At 42.8% G+C, this 20,708-nt stretch overlaps 1 long non-coding RNA gene across 2 annotated transcripts; it reads left to right on the forward strand.

Annotated features, from left to right (window-relative positions):
- The first annotated feature begins 774 nt into the window (after positions 1-774).
- On the forward strand, positions 775-20,542 carry LOC311595978. 2 transcript variants are annotated; one of them, XR_014778638.1, is made up of 3 exons: positions 775-946; positions 18,717-18,937; positions 20,160-20,542. It is a non-coding gene; the product is annotated as an uncharacterized lncRNA (long non-coding RNA). The 2 variants fall into 2 exon arrangements; XR_014778639.1 differs by lacking the exon at positions 775-946 and adding an exon at positions 17,345-17,657.
- The last annotated feature ends 166 nt before the right edge of the window (positions 20,543-20,708 follow it).

Consider the following 20,708-nt stretch of genomic DNA (forward strand, 5'->3'; position numbering starts at 1 on the left):
CAGCTTATACAGCAAAGAAAACCAAGAATTCGCTTTGGCATCTACTTGACTTGAGGTCAAAATTAGATTTCCTCTTCCTACAACATTCAGATCAGAAACCCCCTCTTTCTGTGAGTAGACAGATTTCAGGTTGGGGGCGTCAGCTGCAAACTGTAAAACATGCTGCATGGATTCCAGGGTTAGAGCGTAATTTTAAGTAAGGAGCTAATTTAATTTCGACCTTATCTTTAAAGTTAGTTTTCATCTTGGTACCGATGACATTTTTTTTTATACTTTAATTCAATAAAAACAGTGGTTTTCAACAATCTCAGACTAACAGGATTATAAATTGAAATCCTTCATTTTCACATCAGACTGGTAAGGAGTGGTGCTCATGATATTGTTAACTGTAAAGTAAGGTATTGGGGCCTATTATGCTGCAAAGCCCATCGGGTAAAAAGGTATTTGAAGAGAGATAATTCCTGCCATTTTCCCTGCATGTAAAAAAAAAAGTCTTTTTATAAAAAGGCTTTCATGGAAATGTTCAGAAGTCTGTCTAAAGCTGTCCTCTGAGTGAAAGAGTATGGTACTGAGTAGAAAAATCCTTCCTTTACACTCATCATTGTTTGAATAAATCCCTTCACTCCCTGTAGCATTTCACAATCGACTGAGAATTCCAACTCATTTCACATTAGTTACTTAATATGTTAGGCTAATGTTTATGGATGAAGTCACAGATCACTGAGCTGAAGAAGATCTGAAAAAAAAATTCCCTCTGAAAAGCTAAGACAGTGATGTGTCCCCAAGTAAGGAAGTAGCTGTCTGGAGAAATAGAAGATCCTGAAAGAGGTGCTCAGCCAGAATCCAAGATCAACGTGCCGTGATCAACCAACCAGTGTCCCACAGACGTTAGAGACTGGCAGTTCCGCTATGCGGTGACGGGGCCACACAGAACTACTTTCAGCAGGTGGGTGGCAGCAGATGTGTTGTTGATGTGTACCTCAGTATCTGGTCACTTTCCCTGTTGTTTTGTTTGAGCCTTGTCTGAGGGGAAAGTTGTTTATGTTTACAAGGAATGTTCAAAGATCTTTGGCTTTACCCCAAGATCATCAAAAAAACAAAAACAAAAAAACAAAAAGAAAACAAAACAAAAAACAAAAAAATCCTGGTATCAGTGATACTGTGTCAAGTTCCATCATAAATCACTGCAAAGTGTAAAAAGTAATAGTTTGTCTAATGAGCAATGAGCAAAGTTCTCGTAAAGAAAAAAAATCACATACCACTTATAAGAAGGGGTTTCTAGCCAGTTTATATACATTAGGCAGGTACAAATGTTCAATGTACTGGCCTCCTACCTGTCGCAGTATTTATTGACTTTTTATTATGGAAATTTCCAGTGTTAAAGCAGAAACAGTTGCATAATAATCCCTGGGTGCCTATCCTCAAAAATTACTAATGCGGGTGGCCAATTTTATTTCATTTGGACAGGTGTAAGCTTGGCCCGTCCCATTCACTCTGCCCTTCAAAGCAAGGCTAGCTGCCATATTCCACCCAAAAATTTCAGGGGTCATTTGTAAAATAAACATCTCTGATCTTCACATGACTTATGTCTGTTTTGGAAGAGTTTAGGTTACCCAAACAGTCTCTCTCAAACAGCCATTTATGCTGCAGAACCTCTGCCCACAGCCCTGGCTCCATTTTACACGTAAACCCCTGATCCTAGTTCACGGGTGTGCATGATGCTGCCTACAGTTCGCTCGTGGGTGATACTAATTTGAGGACTTGGTTTACAAGCTTTCATGGGACCAATAGTCATACGTTCACTCTTTAACATTCTAGAAATGGCAGTCTACTGTTGAGTAAGTTAAACGAGAAGCCTGCCACTCCCCGCCCAACCCACCTCCCCCCCCAACCCCCAAAGCTTGCTGACTAAGGTTGAGATCAAGAGTCCTTTATTACATGCAAAAGTACCTTCTCATTACCTCTTCGTATGGCGATTTTGTTCTGGATTCGCCCTTTCCCCACCAGCCCCCTCTCTAGAAAACCAAAAGTATATAGCACTGAATCAAAAGTACATAAAACAATAGTAAACGCTTTCAAGTCCACGTGCTCATGGTAGCTAACAAGTTTCATGCGTCTCCCACGCCGCCTCATTCCCCCCAAAGCAAACTCTCCGTGGTACAGACGACTCCTGGTGGGTCTGAGAAAATGCAAAGCACCACAGTTTTATCCCTAAGGGAAGGATTAGCAAAAACAGACAACCAGCCATCCAAACTCAGCACGGAGGGCATGGTCTCTAAGTTAGATAGCACTAGTGGCATCCACATCTCTGTGCAAAACTACTGTATATGTTGAGTAACTATCACATACTATATTTTTACATGTTATCTTAAAATAAATGATCATATGAGATTAGCTTCCTTCTAAATCAGTCTCCAATTTAAAGGCTGATGTTTGGAACGCTAAAAAGATAATCGTCGTTTTTGCAGCACGGAGTACTAATTCAAATTCTTTTGAAAGCCATCTGTAGCAATCCAAGTTTTAGATGGATTCAAAACTGACTCTTCTTGATAGTTGGTTGAAATAAACTCAATATTTTAAGTCATACACTATACACCATTAATGGGAAAAATATAAAACAATATGTTGCTTTTAAGAAGTGTGAAATGTTTTTTTTTTACTTTAAACTGTTTTAGCTGTTTATTTCCCCAATCAAAAACTTAAATTACAATGTCCTATAATATATTTTCTGTCATTGCTTTGTTGGCAGTGGAGAATATAAGTGGTTTCTAATTTTAAAGATTCAAAGATTTAATAGCTAGATGAATTATGCTTTAAAATTCCCATTAACTTATTTTCAAATGAGAAAAACCCACAAGCCCGAGAAACTGATTATTATGGGGGAAAGGCCTTGATTTGTAATTGTACCCAAATATGAAAGCCTACATTTTGTAAGTATAAATATTACATTCTCTTCAAAAGACTCGCAAATTCTCATAGGCGCATAACTCAGAGGACGAGAAGATTGTAATTTGAAAAATTACAGATTTCATTGTTTTTTTGATGTGTGAAACCTATAAACAAATATCAAGAGATTGTATTGCACAACTGAAAATCTCTTGTTTAGTTTTGTAAGGGACGGTGCCCTGTGTGGCTTACACAACCCTAACTTAAAAGAAAAATGCAGAGTAATGCAAAAAGGAGTCTAATCACTGTCTAATTACAAAGAAGAAGCCAGCTGCAATTGTCAGGACCCTTGGGCGGGCATGCGGTCTAGTGGTCAGGGCATGCGATTTCAAGTCGGTAGTCTAGTCCCCATTTCTATTTTAAACACCACTTTCAAATTTCTCCGTGACTTTAAGCATGCCATTAACTTTATTTTTAAATAAGAATCTGAGGTCTGTTCTCGATAATTATAAAGCCGTTCTAAAATCCTCTAACATGACCATCAACCTGAAAAGAAAAGAAAAAATAGAAAAGGAGGGACAGGTGAGTTCCCAAGTTCTTAGAGACTGAAACAATACGGTCCCTGACAGAAGACCAAAATAAAGCCAGTGTGGTTTTGTAAGCATCTGCCTTTAGGTAGCAGGGCTGCTAACCCCTGGCCAGCTCGCGCGGCTGAGTCCCAGGATTAACAGTCAGCTGGTGGGTCTAGTGACTTCTTTCAATAGCTGCCATCAGAATTTCTCCTTCTGAGAAAAGAGCCCCCATAGCAGCCAGCTGCTCCCTCTACCCTGACTGTTGTTGTCACGCTGTGGAAACTTGTACTCCACCGCCAAGTGCCCGCTTTGCACTTTGCTTAGGTGCTGTAACCCTTAGGTGTCCCTCCAAGTGTAGTCAAATGACTACCTATGCTTTCAGCATCTCTGGGGATCCGGGTAGAAAGCAATTCAAACTCTAACCCACTTCTTTCAATCAGTTGCCACAGGATTCCTCACTGGACATTGTTACCATTTGAATTTGAGAAACAGGCTCCCCACTTCTTTCTCCCTTCCTGTCCTTTCCTTCCTCTGAGTTCTTGAGTGTGGTACTATTATTGTTTGGATTTTGGTCCTAGTTCAGCCCAGTGTGCTGTATTGTTGAAATGGAGAATACAAATTAGAAACAAAGAGCAAAATCAGGAGTAGGGTGGGAAATTGCTACAGTACGCAACGAGGCTATCCAGACATGGTCCATGTTCAACCGGACCAAGAACCTTCAGAACCTACTCGATTGCACATTTTGCAGTAAAAATGTCTCCTCCAAAATCACCAATTTATCAAGATCATGCTCCATAAAAGGAAACAGAGACCACGGAGGTGAAGTCAAACACTTTAAGGGCAGCTTCTGTCTTGGGTTTTCTGATTGGAAATGCAGCCCAGGATGCCTTGCTGAAACATCTTTAGAGCAATTTAAATGGTCTAGATCTCAGGTGGGAAACCACAGAGTTAAAGGATCAAATCCCAGCAGGGTCACTTTGGTTTCTGGCTTTGTGTAGGAGGAAAATTAGAAACTGGAGCTTTCACGAACTTGCCCTGTGTGGGAGGTGGTACTGGGCGGTGGTAACTGGAAACCTGAGTGGTGATTTCAGGGCCTGTGTATTCTCAGAAGAGTTAAGATGTGATGCAATAAAATTTTAAAACTTGAAGATAGATTTATTTTGTTTAAAACTCTGAGCATTAGGGTAAACCTAAGTATGTATTCTAAATGCAGAGATTTCCTCTTGCATGTAGCTCACTGAAAATCACTTCTAAATTCCCTGCCTAGGACCAGTTCACTCAAAGCCATTGACCAGAAAGAGAACTTTTCCTTGGACCTTGTTTTCGTAAAGTTACTGAGTCACAGAATCCCCCTATTTGGCTCTGCATGTCTTCCCTTCCTCACCCCCTGAAAATACAAACAAAACCACGCATAGCAGAAGAGAGCACAGGAAATCATTTAAGACCTGAGAATAAATAGGATGAGTCATATTTTAGAACGGGGGCGGAGTTCCCACTGATTCGTTTCCTCCACACTCCTACTCCAATAGTAAGCCACACCCCAAGCCTAGGTCAGCTGACACTTGACCTGTGGGTGAGTTCCTGCTTCCTGTCATTCCCCTGGTGGCAGCCAGCACTGCAGTGGGTTTTGAGACCCCAGTCCTAGATCTTCTAGAGAACTGTGGATAGGGCCATGTGGCTCAGGACAAGAGAGTCACAAAGCTGACAGGAATATTATCCTCCTGTTTCCTCCGCGCACGACTCATCATCAAGATGTGCGTTCTAATTTTGACGTATCGAAGCTTGCCATGAAGCCAGAAGCAGTTATTTTAGCAATGGGCCGCTGTTATAGTCCTTAACTTAAACAATTCTTTTTTATTTAAACCATTTGTTTGTTTGTATTTATGTGCATTGTCTTTTTGTTGCTGTTTTGTTTTGTTTTTGGTGAGGGTGCCAAATCCTCTGGTACTGTAGTTACAGACAGTTGTGAGCTGCCATGTGCGTGCTGGGAATTGCACCCAGGTCCTCTGGAAGAGTAGCCAGTGCTCTTAACCACTGAGCCATCTTTCCATCCCCATCTTTGAGCAATTCTTACACTACACTGCTATTCACAAAACAGACTTGAGAACCTCGTGGCGACACACCCACTAGTTGCCATTAAAATATTTGCTGATTGACGTACGCTTTAGAATGATGTCACATACCACTTTATGAACTCACACAAATCATTAAAATTAAATACTAACCTCATTTTTAGTAAAAAAAAAAATTGCTCCCTGGGATTAGTTTTAATAGTGAGAGATATTAAACCTCAAATTACAGCGCGTTTGTAGGCTAAGAATGTTTTTTGTCTTATGCAATACACAGAGTAGCAGCTAGCTGGGCATGATGCCACAAGCCTGCGATGCCACAAGCCTGCGATGCCAGCACTGAGGCAATGGCAGCTGGAGGAGGGCAAGTTCAGGCCACAGATGGCCTGCATGGCCAGACCACATCTCAGAAACAAAGCAAGCTCAGAAAGTGGTTCAGCGCCGGTAGTACCAGTTTATACTGAGGCTCATTTCTACCACACTCCGTGTCTTTCTTCCAACCCATGAATTGAGTTAGGTACCACTTTGTATTCAGAGTCAGGTAAAGGAGGGGACGGGACAGAGCTCATCTCGAACTCTGCACTACAGGGTTTATGACCAGGATGTGACCACGGTTCTGTAACACAGTTAGCACGTTCATAATTTTTAATTCTTTTGTCATTGTTCTTGATTTTACACTTCCTACTACAAAATGATAATTTTGGGAAAAGATAAAGTTGTAACTTCCGTGGCGCTATAAAAAAGAAACACGTGTTAAAAGATTTGATTTTACTTATCATATAAAGGACTCAGGCAGATGTTTTTACTCGTTCCAAGAAGAAGCCAAACAGCAGAACTTTGAGAGTAGAAAAATGTTGAGATGAATTACAGATAAAACAAAATAGCTTTATTGGGAGAGGAAGAGAAAATTAATGCACGGCAAGGTAAAATTTACATATCTAGCAGTTACCAACAGTTAATGGAATTGTAAAGTATCTCAAAGTCTATGGAGAGACCTAGAATCCGAACCTCAGAAGGGGGCACAGTGCAGGAGGCAGTTTGTCACTGAGGCCGATTTTCTCTACACTCTTCACCCTTGTGGCAAAAGTAATCTCAAGAAACATTTTCCTTGATTACAAAACTAGATTAGATTGGTCTCATTATATCTGGGTGGTGGTGTACACAGGTGTAGTGAGGTTGCTTGGTTCATACATGGGCCTTTTTGCATGTTAGTGTGGGGAGGTGCGGGGAGAGAGGAGGGGAGAGACAGAGACAGAGAGAGACAGAGACAGAGAGAGACAGAGAGGGAGAGAGATGGAACTGAGTTAGAAGTTTTAAAATAACTGAAACTATGACTGACCATCTATGCAATGACTGACAGCCGATACTATGACTAACTGACTGATATAGCCTATACTATAACTGACTGACAGCATATACTATGACTGACTGACTGACAGCCTATGCAATGACTGACAATCTATACTATGACTGACTGACAGCCTATGCTATGACTGACAGCCTATACTATGACTGACAGCCTATACTATGACTAACTGACTGACAGCCTATGCTATGACTGACAGCCTATACTATGACTGACAGTCTATACTATGACTGACTGACTGACTGACTGACTGACAACCTATGCTATGACTGACTGACTGACAGCCTATACTATGACTAACTGACTGACAGCCTATACTATGACCTACAGTCTACACTATGACTGACTGACAGCCTATACTATGACTGACTGACTGACAGCATATACTATGACTGACAGCCTATCCTGTGACTGATGACAACCCAAGTTATATAATTCCCAGCAAAGTAGTAGCAAGATTCTAGTTGACAGCAACATGACATGGACTCTAGGAACTTCTCATAAAGGAACTTATGAAGTTTATATTAATTGTGGACACTGACCATCTCTTCTGTTTTGACAAGTGTTCACATGCAGATTACTGACAGACACATGCCAAAAAGCCAAGCTATTTCTAGTACCTCCCTTACAAGGTGAAAGGACAAAGCTGATCTTTCTAGGAACCGTTGAGAGTATCTTAGAGGCAGTTCCAGGTGCAAAAGAAAATATATACCAAATTGTATTTTAGATGCCTTTACATTTTGAATTCCATTGTGAGGATGGAAAACTTAATAATCAGAAGCTTTTACCGTTTAAGATAGAAGCCCAGTCGTCAGTGCCTATGGAGAATGCTTGTCTACTCATTTTCAAAGTGACACTGAGACATTTAACAGGGGGACAGGCAGGAATCTGAATTCTGGTTCCAGAAAGAACCTTGGTCTCTGAAAACACCAGAGCATCAGCAGCATGGCTAAGCTTGCAACGAACCGAGAAGACCAAACGGTCCTTTCCTTGACAGACAGGGAACCAGAGCCACAGCTCTCTAAAACTACTGCTTTTAGAGTCTCATTTACATATGGCAGTTTTAATTTTCAGCCGGTCACTTTTCTGTCGCAGAGAAGGGGCATCAGCACTTGACGTTTCTCAAGTTTTCCAGCATAGGCAAGGCAAGGCTGTACAGCTGTGTTCCCGACGCCCCTTTGTCTCCTGTCCTTTTTCCTCTCCCCACTTCAAACCCACTATGCAGCTGAGGATAACCATAAATTCCTGAGTCATCTGCCTCTACCTTGGAGGCGCTGAATTACACGTGTACCCAGCTACAATTTATTGTCTCTATATAACATATAAAAAACTAGTAGAAAGAGCAGAATGTTTTTGTTGTACTTATTTTTATTTCTTCTTTGGTCATTTCATAGAAAAATACAACGTATTAATGTTTTTAAAATCATATCAGTCTCAGATTTCCCCGGCAACTCCTCCCGCCCCCAGCCCCACCACACCCCCACATTTACATCCTCCCTTCACAGTTCATTGAGCCCAATCAATGCAGTCCTTATGTGCACAGGTATGGGGCCACCCAAGGGAGCCTCAAGTCTTAACAGAAACCACTTCTCTAAGAGAAGCCAAATTTGTGCACTCTAGCAGCCATCAACTGCAGGGCTCCTCTGCTAGGACTAAGTTTGCAAGCCTGTCCTTTGACCTCTCTGGCTCCTTCATCCTCCTCTCCCATGGAATGCCTCAAGCCTCACCTAATGTTTGACTGTGGGTCTCTGCATCAGTTTCCATCGGTTGCTGGGTGAAATCTCTCAGATGACAGTTATGATATGTGCCTCTCTGGGAAGTATATAGCAGAATATCATTAGTAGTGTCAGTGGTAGTCTCTCCCTCCCTCCCTCCCTCCCTCCCTCCCTCTCTCTCTCCCTCTCTCCCTCCCTCCCTCCCTCCCTCTCTCTCTCTCTCTCTCTCTCTCTCTCTCTCTCCTCCCCCCTCTCAGCATGGGTCTCAAGCTGGGCCAGTCATTGGTTGGTCATTCCCTCAATTTCTGCTCCATCTTTACCCCTGCACATCTTGTTGGCGGGACAAATTGCGGGTCTAAGGTTTTATGCCTGGGCTGGTGTTTTAGCCCCTCCATTGCCTGGTTACAGGAGATGGCCTGCTCAGGATCCTAATTCCACATTGCTAGGTCACCCTCATAGACTCCTGGGAGTTTCCATTGTCCTAGGTTTTCAGCTCATCTCAGAGATGCCCCCACCATCACCACCAACTCCAGTTCTCTCTCTCCACACTCTCTCTCTCCTCCTCCGCACTTGATCCCTCCTACTGGGATTTTGTGTATGTCTTGTGCAGGTAACCACAGCAACTGTGAATTCATGTGCAACATCCCTGATGTGTCCATCAGACACCTCTTGGTGCTCCTTTTTTTAAAACTCTATTTCACTTGGGTTTCTTAGGTGTCTACCTCCTTTTCAACCCCCCAACAGTGGGTAAGAAAAAAAGAAGGTTTGAAGGGACAGGGAATGTCGGTTTCTTTACTATTTCTGGCTTGTTAGGGCCCTCAGGTCCTTTGGGAAAATACTAACCTCGGTCATTAGGATATCCAGCAGTCCAGGAAACCAGCAACCTTCTTTCTCTTCCAACTGTCTCTCAAAATGTTCCTCTCTCTTTTTCAAAGAATCCCTTTTCTCTCTCCCTGGGCTCTGCTATTTATACCCTCTCTGAGTCCTACAAGTTCAACTAGCTCAGCTGCCAAAGACCATGCCCCTCTCTGAGCCACATGAGGCTGTTATCAGCTGGCAAAGACCACACCTCCAGCACGAAGCGATTACAGTTAACAACTGTGGATAAACTAAGGCAGCCCCATATCCCACACTTGGGATTAAAACAAAACCATTTTTACATAACTGACTTTCTAAAGAACCAAAACTTCCACTACAGACACCGTTGTGTAGCATTTCTAACTCTGGTCCTTGTAATCTTTCCACCCTGTCTCCTACAGTGTTCCCTGGGCCCTACGGAGAAGGAGACTGAAGGCAGTGTTTAACTCATCTCAGTCCTACTGCACGTCGTGTGACTTTCTGGCAAGGGTGAATGTGAGAAGGCAGCAGCAGGGTAGTTACTGGTTTTGGTTTTCCGATCCTCACAAACACCCTTGAGATGTTGTTTGTATTCCAGTCTGTCTTAGATGTCAGTCACTAGTCAGGGCTACATCTGAACTCATGATGCTCCTTTGTCACTTCCTGAGTCCAAGTCCAGTGATAGATGTTCCCCCAGTATGCTTTGTTCTGTCAACACATTTTAATAGTGTTAATGTTCTCATGCTTAAAAGAATACATCAGAAACAACAATACCTCATGTGTTTATCCAAAGGAAATCTAGCATATTGAAATATTAGTGCAACTTCATTGTTTTCTGGAATTTTAGGAATATTCAATCAAGATAAAAATGTACTGATAGGTGCAGCAGAATAAGGCTTCTTACAGAGATACTATAGTTAGTTTTAATTCATATAATTCAGAGGTAGAAAAGATTACAACTTCACACAAAAGGTCACAGGTCTTTCCAACCTTGGAAACAGATATATAGACACAAATATAATTTATGGCTTCAGTTTTAAAATTGTACCTATGGTATGTATAACAAAGTAAAGTCACTCACCAGTCTATACAAAGTACTAGTCTCTTCTTCGTGAGTGCAAGGATCAGTTTGAACTTAAATAGACAAATAACAAAGATGAATGAGCAGATATTTTACCATCTGTCCCTAAACAAACATATACAGAGATCACTCACTCTGACTATAAAACCCAGGTCCCCTCTGGGGAATAACTAAATTGGCTGCACAGAAACCAAAACTAAAGTCAGCCTAGAGCAAAATACAAATGACAATAACAGAGTTCGCTCATCAATTTGGACTTAGCCTTTATGACCAAGAAAAGATGTGCCGTGGCTATAACCAGCTCTGCTGTGCACTTCCTTGGCTGTAACCAGCCCTGCTGTGCATTTCCTTGGCAATCATGCTTATCTGGCTCCAGTGGGTGAGAAAACCATCATATCTCCTGACTGTATTTCCAAAGCTGTAAAGGATTGTTATCAGCAAAATATAAAAATTATTGCTGTAATAATAATAATAAAGTTTTTTGTCAGAAACAAAATGAAACCATATCAAATAAAATCATACGTGTAAATTGGTAGGTATTATAATTATTTTTAGAGTCAAGTACATATTCATATGGTTTAAGGAATAGTGAAATAAATTAAAAATAAATACAAAATTGAGGACTGTGGTGGGCAATGGAGAAAAAGTCACCTTTACAGATGTATAACCTTAGCAATCATCAACATTTGATAAATACCTCTAAAACATCTCAAAGATAACAAACGGGGTTAAACCCTGATAATAACACTGGAGGGTTCACTAGAGACAATGCGAAAGGTTTTTCACTGACATACATTTTTTTCTGTAATACTCATGTTTTTATCGTTCTAAACATATATTTACAGTCAAAATACCTAAATAAAAATTTTCCTTTCTCACTTTCAAGGCATATTCAGAACACAGCATTTACCACTTGATTTTGAATACTTTATGATTTAAAATAGAAATTTATGAAAACAGGGGGAAGGAAGGGAGGATATTGATTTATAGAACAAAAAGGGGGAAGGAGGGGAGGACATAGATTTATAGAACAAAAGGTAATTATTGAATCTACTAGCCTCAAATATCTTACATTGGTATTGTGGGTTGATGAAAATTTAAGACTATCTTGATTGATGGAAATTTAAGACTATTTTATTCAACTTTTGCTTCATATTGATAAAAACTTAAATTGTATATTGTTATTCAACTTTTGCCTTATGTATTTTATGTAATATGTTGATAAAAATTTATTATATATTGTATATTAGTAGAAACTTAAGATCATTTTGTTCAATGTTAATGTATTATTCATGTGAAATTCATCCAAAAAGGTAATGTCTTATGAAAACTAACTACTAATAACCTGTTCAGGAAGATAGGAGATAAAAGATGACATTTAGTTACCTATAACTCTTACTAGATACTAATTTACTTGATAATAGAGCAGGCTTATTTAGTTTCTTCTATATATCTTCAAAGGAATAGATTGATAACTGTAAGAATAAATAGAGAGGTAGTCTTCAAACTCTTCAGAGATCCACAGAATATGGCATTTAATGATAAAGGGATTTTCTAACAGAGAGAGATGCAGGCAGAGAGGAGAAGGCTGCAGGATAAGGGCGTGGATTGCTTGTATTGAGAGAGGATCAGGGTGCAGGCCCGGAGACACCTAGGGATCCATGCCATAGAACTGATGCCCAGAAAGTTTATTCTTGTTTCTCTTTAACTTTTTTTCCTTCCTGTATAGGATAGCTGAGTTGTATAATCAAGTCTAATTGTTTTAAAAAAACACAGAGCCAATAAAACAGGATAAAATAAGCCAGGTGTGCTAGACAAGCCAGGTGTGCTAGACAAGCCATGTGTGCTAGACAAGCCAGGTGTGCTAGACAAGCCAGGTGTGCTAGACATGCCAGGTGTGCTAGACAAGCCGGGTGTGCTAGACAAGCCGGGTGTGCTAGACAAGCCATGTGTGCTAGACAAGCCAGGTGTGCTAGACAAGCCAGGTGTGCTAGACAAGCCAGGTGTGCTAGACATGCCAGGTGTGCTAGACAAGCCAGGTGTGCTAGACAAGCCAGGCATTCTAAATAAGCCATGTGTGCTAGACATGTCAGGTGTGCTAGACAAGCCAGGTGTGCTAGACATGCCAGGTGTGCTAGACAAGTCATGTGTGCTAGACAAGCCATGTGTGCTAGCCATGCCAGGTGTGCTAGACAAGCCAGGTGTGCTAGACAAGCCAGGTGTGCTAGACAAGCCAGGCATTCTAAACAAGCCAGGTGTGCTTGCTAGGCAAGCCAGTTGCTAGGCAAGCCAGGGAAAGAGCTAGAAGGCAAAGTAGCAAAGGTTACACAGAGAACAGTGAGACAGAATGTGAGAACTAAATGTCAAATACTGGAGAGGAAATTAAGAGGAGTTCTGGAATTTGTATCTTGCTTAATTATTTCCTTAGAATCCATGTGGGGGAAAAAATCTGCTGAAGGGCAAGAGCAAAGCAGAATTCCTGAAGGGAAGGGCACAGAACCCAGGACCTAAAGGGCAATTTGTAGTTGGAGATGTTTCTTTTAAGGCAGCAAATGCCTACACGAGGATTTAGTTAGACGAAATTCAATTACAGAGGCACTGGGATAACTCAGGGCTACTCATTCACTAGAAGCCAGGATGAAAGACTGACTCAGCAATAGCCCATGCATAAACTTTAAACAAACATATGTGAGAGGCGATCTCCTGGCTACTAATGCTAACAAAATAGTGTGTGGTGCTTTAAATTAATTTATAAAGCTAATAGGAAGTATTAGTATTTCAATTGCTGAGTTAAAAAGTGCATCAAATCACGACCTGAACATTTCTGTGATTTTGTTTTGCTTGGTTGGTTGGTTGGTTGCTTGGTTGGTCGGTTTTCAGGACAGGGTTTCTCTGTGTAGCCTTGGCTGTCCTGGAACTCATTCTGTAGACCAGACTGACCTTGAACTCAGAGATCTGCTTGCCTTTGCTTCCGGAATCCTAGATTAAAGGCGTGCATCACCAGTGCCCAGCTGCACTGTTTAAATTTAATACTGCATAACAAGTTTCCACAAAACTTAGTAGCTTAAAACAATTATTTCACTATGACTCATCTTCAAGTCAGAGTAACAAGCAGAGACTGAGCAGGTAAAACTTACTCCCGCCCTGGCTTTAACTAAGGCAGTGTATTATTCAGCAGGCGTCTGGGCCTAGCCTGGGCTAGGTATATAACAGCGAGCCCTTTTCCTTCACGTGTCAGTTTAGAGGGCTGGGTTTGGAGAGAACTCTTTCGTGTGCTCTCTCCTGCAAGACACTCAAACTACTGAAGTGACTGTTGCTTAGGATCCCAAAAGGGAGATAATTTAAAGACCAAACAAAGGCTAGAAATTTCTCCAAAATTCCAGAACATTCTTGCCTCCATGTTGCTGGACAAACAAGTAAAGTCCTGCTTAGACTCTTGGACTGAGGGTATAGACCTCACCCACTGTTCAGTGAGAGGGTCTCAAGAGACGGGTGGCGGGCTTTTGTTCACCACAGTAGGCTTCTGCTTTGCGACATGCTCAAGCTGAAATCAGACATTTGTTGGCTCTGTTTTTTAACAATTAAACTTTATTATACAACCCAACTAGCATACACAAGAAGGAAAAAAAGGTTAAAGGGACAAAAGAGTGAACCTTCCGGTATCCGTTCCACGGGACAGGTCCTTAGGTGTCTCTCTGTCCCGCGTGCTGGTCCGGCCCGGTTGCTCTCCACACGCTCTCTCCTGGCCTCAACTTGTTGTTCTCTCCTCTCCACCTTCCCAGTCACATGTCCATCCCCCTTCTCTTTTAAAAAAATTAAGAACTATATACACACATATACATATATACATACTCATCAGGTATCAAGTACATAACAAAGTCCTTTTATACTTGTTAACCTAAGGGAAAGTATTCCACTATCCTACCAAAGAGAGTCCTTTTCTTTCATGAGAAATTGCAATTATTAATCTATAAATGTGTTTTTAATTCTTAGACTAAAGTTTCTATTAACACTGTGGCTATCTAGTCTTCAATCCCATCAGAGACCCAAGAAGGAAAATCTATCTAATAAAGGAAGTGCTGGCAGGCAACTTCCAAGTTGCAGAGTACAGAGAGAGCAGACTGCCTGGAAAGTCATTGAATTCTCTCCTTCATTGGGGCAATCAGTCTTCAGCCTTATCGGCCCAAAACATCCAACGAACTGCTTTTTGAAGCAGGAAATCCGATGGTCTGGTCCATCTAGTCTCTTCAAAGCTGGACAGTCAACTTTCCAGCATCACTGTTGATCATTGCAGACAGTCAGCCTGTCATCAGCAGTAGAGATAAGAGCAGTTTTTCCGTCTAGTGACCATTCTGTCACCAGCGTCTCTTGAAGCCCCCATCTTCAATGATGCAAATGGAGAAGCGGCCTCTCCAGGCCCAAGTTCATACTTAGAGTACTGTGTCACTAACTGGGAAAGTACAGAGGTTACCAGGCCCCGGAATGTCAGCACCAAGGTTGTGGTAAGATATCGGAGCGAGTGCAGAAGACAGAACTGCAAGCCAAGGCCGGTCAACCAGCAACAGGTTTCCACTCTTCAAGCAGCCAGCAGTTACTGGCAAGGCTATTCCAGCACTAAGCATGGGAGCTGAGAGCTTGCATGCGGGCATCTTTGGGAGGATGCACAACACAGTGGCTTTTGCACAGCTCCAGGAGGGGGTTTGGGCATCTCATCCATGAGTGAGGAAGAGCTACATCTTAACGGCATTTCAACTGGCTTTTAAAAAGCCAATATGTTATTGGTTGTAGATGTGACCCTATGGGCAAAGATTCCCATTGCTCTCAATGGCAGCCGTAAGGAATAGTTTGTAGTTTTGGTACCAGCCTCTGGTGAAAAGTCTTCTACCCTGCAGACCGTCACAAACACTACAAACTTCTCAACTGCTATCACGATGAAGCCCCACTCTCACGCTCAGTCACTGACCTGGCTTCTGACTTCACAGAAATTCTCAATTTCCTGTTACCTGCTTCCCCAGTTCCTTGGGCTCACATCCATGTTCCCCATTAGCACATGGTGCCTCTTCTTTGCTCTGGATCAATATTTACTTACATTTGCATTAAACTCCATAAGACGGACTTGATGAAGCCAACTACAGAAGAAAAGCCAACGCTGGCTCTCCAGTCTCTCCTCAGGGTGCATACATCGTTCACCATTTATAGAGAAAGTCGAGTTAGTCTTCTTTAGAAAGGCGCAACTTAAGACTTGAAAGCAGTAAGGGCCTAGCTAAAGAAAGAGCAGAAGAAAGAGAGAATTAGGCAGAGAAAGACAAAAATCCCTGGAACTGTAAGAGTTGGGATGCACTGAAGAAAAATTAAAGACCATGATGGCTGGCATCGAAATGAGAAAAAATACTGAAAGACAGACAAGCCTGTAGGTCATATAATACTTAGGTAATGAATTCCAAACAATGTAGGAGCCAGACTTTGGGGAAATGGTAGAGTAGTTGAGGAAGATGGGGGTAAACAAAGATATGTTGACATATTGACTGAGAGAGGCAGGAGGACTAGGGCTTTGAGTCTAGTCAGGGCTGCATGAGGCCCTATCTCAACAACAACAAAACAAAACAAACAGAAAAACCCCCAAACCCAAATCAAAACAGTGCCATATTGTCAGTGGTGTGCCTTGGTGGATATATTAGGTGAAGTTATGTTTCTGCTTTAGTGAAAGGATTCCAAGTCAGCAATGCATTAAGTTCTTATATGATACAATTCTTCTAAGCAATGATATATATATATATATATATATATATATATATATATATATATATATATATATGTAAAATTCTCAGCTCAACCCATAAACTTGAGAGCTGCCAGCTCATAAGCAGGAATCAAAGCACTGGCAATGCCTGCGGCTACTCTGGGGAAGTGTGGAAGAGTGAGTGAGCCTGGAGGTGACCCACATCCAGTGTTCAAGGTGAGCAGAGAAGGCTAACTAACAGAGCCGTGTAAGAATGGCCAGTCAGATGGCTGGGGCCCAGAGAGCATGGCACGGTTAGTCAGGTGGCTGGGGGGACCCAGGGAGGCATGGCACGGTTAGTCAGGTGACTGGGGGACCCAGGGAACATGGCGTGGTTAGTCAGGTGGCTGGGGCCCAGAGAGCATGGCACTGTTAGTCAGGTGGCTGGGGGGACCCAGGGAGGCATGGCACGGTTAGTCAGGTGGCTGGGGGATCCAGGGAGGCATGGCACGGTTAGTCAGGTGGCTGGGGGACCCAGGGAACATGGCGTGGTTAGTCAGATGGCTGGGGGACCCAGGGAGCTTAGCACTGAGGAAGAAACCGAGGGGCCCAAAGAGCATGGTGCTAAGGAAGAGACTTGGGGAGTGTTCCAAAAGGAAAGAGGATGGCACAGCTATTATTTGTAATAATTACAACTGTACTGTTATCAAATGAGAGAAAACAATAATGCTTGGCAATAACGGGCTAGATACATTTTGGGAGATAATTATATAATGAATTACCACGTTCCCATGAAAATAAATAAGCTTTTTTTATGCTAAAGACTAAGAGTAATTTCTGAATGAATAGAAGAAAGTATAGAAAAACTCAGTGCCGTACAAAATTCTATTAATGGTACATAGAGAGGTGAGAAAAATATATAAATTTGAGGTCTTTAAGAAAACCAAATTATTTCCTTATTTACTAGACTTCAGAACTGAGAAATTAGTCAAAGCAATAAGAAGCCAAACTGCAATCTTTGTCAAGTTGGTATATTAACATATTCACTTTTCCTGTGAATGACACTGCAGTAACTAGCACACCCCCATTCACAGTCCAGTCCCAGGTCTGCACAGAGCTGGCCACTAGAGGGATCCCCAGCAAATGTGTGCTCTCTGTAAGTTAGCAAGTTTACAAGGAGGAGTGGAGCTGAGCATGCCCAGACTATTCTAAGACCTTTCCAGTGAGATCCCATCACGCAGAATGCACACGGAAGCAAGGCTCTGCACGGTCAAAGGAGCCATTGCAACTCTCACCACACAATCTAAACCAACGAAGACGGTGGCAGGAAGAAGGAGAGACTGACACTAATTTCGAGTCAGGTCAAGGTCCTGAGAGCATCCAAATCGAAGTGTGCCGACCGATCGGATCAGGTACGTTACACGGAGGAAGAGTAAGGAGGGGAAGGGAGGGCAATTTTTCAGAAGTGATGCAACTTCAGGTCCTGGTCATTTGAGAACTGACTATAGGATCGACCATGCTGGAGGGGGTATGGTGGGACAAAGAACCAGGAATGCGAAGGCAGATGCAGAATGGGTTATTCTCTGTGGAGAATCGAATTCTAAGGACGAGGAAGGGGAGAAAGTAGAAAAAAAATACTCAAAACTAATCTTCAGTGTCTGGGAGGGAGGAAGGACATTAAATATTAGTAATGGAAGAACATGAGTTTTGAAGACCACAGAAGAGTGCAAAATGATTTGAAAGCAACAGCTGACCCCCGAAGCCCTGAGGTATTCTGGGTGTGAGAAAGAAAACAGCGGTGTCCATAGGAAACCGCCTTAATACAGCGAGGATATCAGAACTTAGACAAAGTCACAGGGCTGTGTGCTGGCACAGAGTGAGGCATGCGGGGCGCTGATCAGAGAGACCCTGAAAAGACCAAGACACTGGAGGATGGTGAAGCAGATTCCTCAACATGGCGTCCCAGAGGCGAATCTGCATTCCTGAAAGCTTGTGTGAATCAAGTGGGCAGGCAAGAGGGACTGGGAGGCATGGTAGCTCTGGTCTCCCTGAGAAGGGTGGCCTTGGTTCTAAGTGGAAGCTGTCAGTGCCAGGTTGTGGACACCACAGCATCGGGGCAGGCAGTTTTCAAGAGATGTGGGTCTCGGGGCCAAGGGGGCCCTTCAGTATTAAAGCATTTGCCCGACACGCTCGATGCCGAGCTCGGCCTCCAGCACTGAGAAGCCAGGGTGTTGAGTCTTGAGGCTTTCGATATTGAACCATCTCTCTAGTTAATCGCCTCCCTCTTTCCACGCCCGCAGCTGGAGCTGCAGAACCCAGTGTCGCCATGAGCGTGTGCTCACCTAACCACATTTCCTCGGCATGTCAGTTTGCCTGGCTCTTCCCACCCATGCCACACTTTGCCACCCCGCCTCACAGGGCCTTGTGTCTGCCCCCCTCTCCTGCTTCGCCCCTTCTTTTCTCGTCTGCAGGGTAACAGCTAATCGGATTCGGCACTGAAGCCCATTTGGCTACCACGCTGAACTGCTTCGCTAGCCACCTCCACCAGATTGGTCCTGGAGGCCTCCCATCCCCCATCCCCATCCCTGCAACTTCATATGCGCAGCTCCTCGATTACGCTCTGACAACTTTGGGCTGAAAGTTCATATGCAGAACACATCTGTCTGCCCACAGTGCTTTGTGTCGGAAAATTGTGAGTAAACAGCATAACCCATCAAACAATATATACCTATATATTTTTCACCACCAAGGTGTCTCCCCATTTTCTCCTTGTCTGGCTAGTTCCTTTCTTCTATTCTGAGAAGGAGGGCTCCCCTAATTCCCTCCCAGGGACTCACAAAGTTCTTACTTCCGGGTCTCTCCTTCCTCCTACAGCTCCTTTCTGTTTCCCCTTTGCTGTCAGGTAAATCTGGGTCATCTTTCGTCAGCACCGCCCTGACTCTGCTGCCTGGCGTGGGTACTTCATGGGGTTTGCTACATCTCCATTGACATGAGATGCACAAGCGTCTCCATCTCCTTCACCCCCCCCCCACCTGCCACTCGTCACAGAGACACAAACAGTAAACGAAGGAAAAAGAAAGTCACTTTCTATAACGTTGTATAATTCCGCAGGACCCTGCAAAAGCCAACACAAATCCTGGAAATTATTACTGTGGTGGGCCCACTTAGCACATTGGGCAGAGGCTGCCTTCCCAGGGTGTAACATGTATGCAATCACAGATGCTAATCTTCCAGCCACAGATGTGAGGTCCAACCGACTCACAGGTTTAATGGCAGAGCCCTGAGAATAGGCTGACCAGTCAGCAGACTCTTGTTTGGAAAACTGCAGCCATTTTTTAGCTTAGTGTCTGAGCCTCACAGATCCTAAAAGCCTAACAATGGGTCTGTTTTAAAAATCTGTTGATATAAAAATTAAGATTTGGCCCAGGCAGTGGTGGCACATGCCTTTGATTCCAACATTCAGGAGGCAGAGACAGACAGATCTCCGTGAGTTCAAGGCCAGACTGGTCTACAGAGTCAATTGCAGAATAGCCACATAATACCCTGTCTTGAAAAAGTATAAAAAATAAAAATAAGAATAAAATAAGAATAAATACAATTAGGATTTGGTAAATGTAGTCTAAAGTTTTCCTTATTAATGCACTCAATGAAAATAAACTATATTAAGATGTATGATTGCTCAAAATATCCTATTCTATATACAGCTTAGAGGGTCTTATAAAATAAATTCATTGCTGACAACACTGGGTTAGAAATTGTGACAACATAGGCCCTCAGTTTCCCCATCTGCAAAATGGAGTAATTAATATTAACCACTCACCCTGCAGTACAGAATAGTGCGTGCAAACTTGTATAGCTGTGGATTCTGGGCCCTCTGGGCTGTCACTTATTCAGGTTGTTGTTTTCTCACTTAGACTTGGAGTAGACCTAACGCCATGGCTGCTTCCTCAGCGCCTCTCTTTTCTGGGAGGGAACACCTGCCTGGAGTGCACCTAAGGAGCTCTGCCTTTGTTTGCTGATAATTAAAGCGCTGCAATATTGATCGCTGACATCTGGATGCACTTTGAAAGCCTTCCCCATGTGCGCCTGGCTCCCGGGAGGCTCGGCAAGCATAATGCAGTGGATGGAAATGTGCCGATGTGCTTCGTTTAGCAGCGGCAATTTTGCACTTGCTTTGTTATTTCCTCACTGCGGTGAGCGAGAGCTGCCATGCAGTTGATGGCCCTGAGAGGTTAAGGGGGCTGCGCTGAGCTCCAGAAATTTAATACGCTATATTAAATACGCTGATTTATTTTTACCCTGGCTTTGACTTGAATTGATAAACTCACTGGGAACTTTTGTGCAGAATCGATATCCAGGGATTGATTTATTATTATTATTTTTAATTTTATACACTGGATTCATGGGGAACATTCAAGTTCAAGTGTCCCACTTCTAATTCTACCAGAGGAAAAGAGACTTGG

Source organism: Acomys minous (genome assembly GCF_964271855.1).
Source record: "Acomys minous genome assembly, chromosome: 4".
NCBI lineage: Eukaryota > Metazoa > Chordata > Mammalia > Rodentia > Muridae > Acomys > Acomys minous.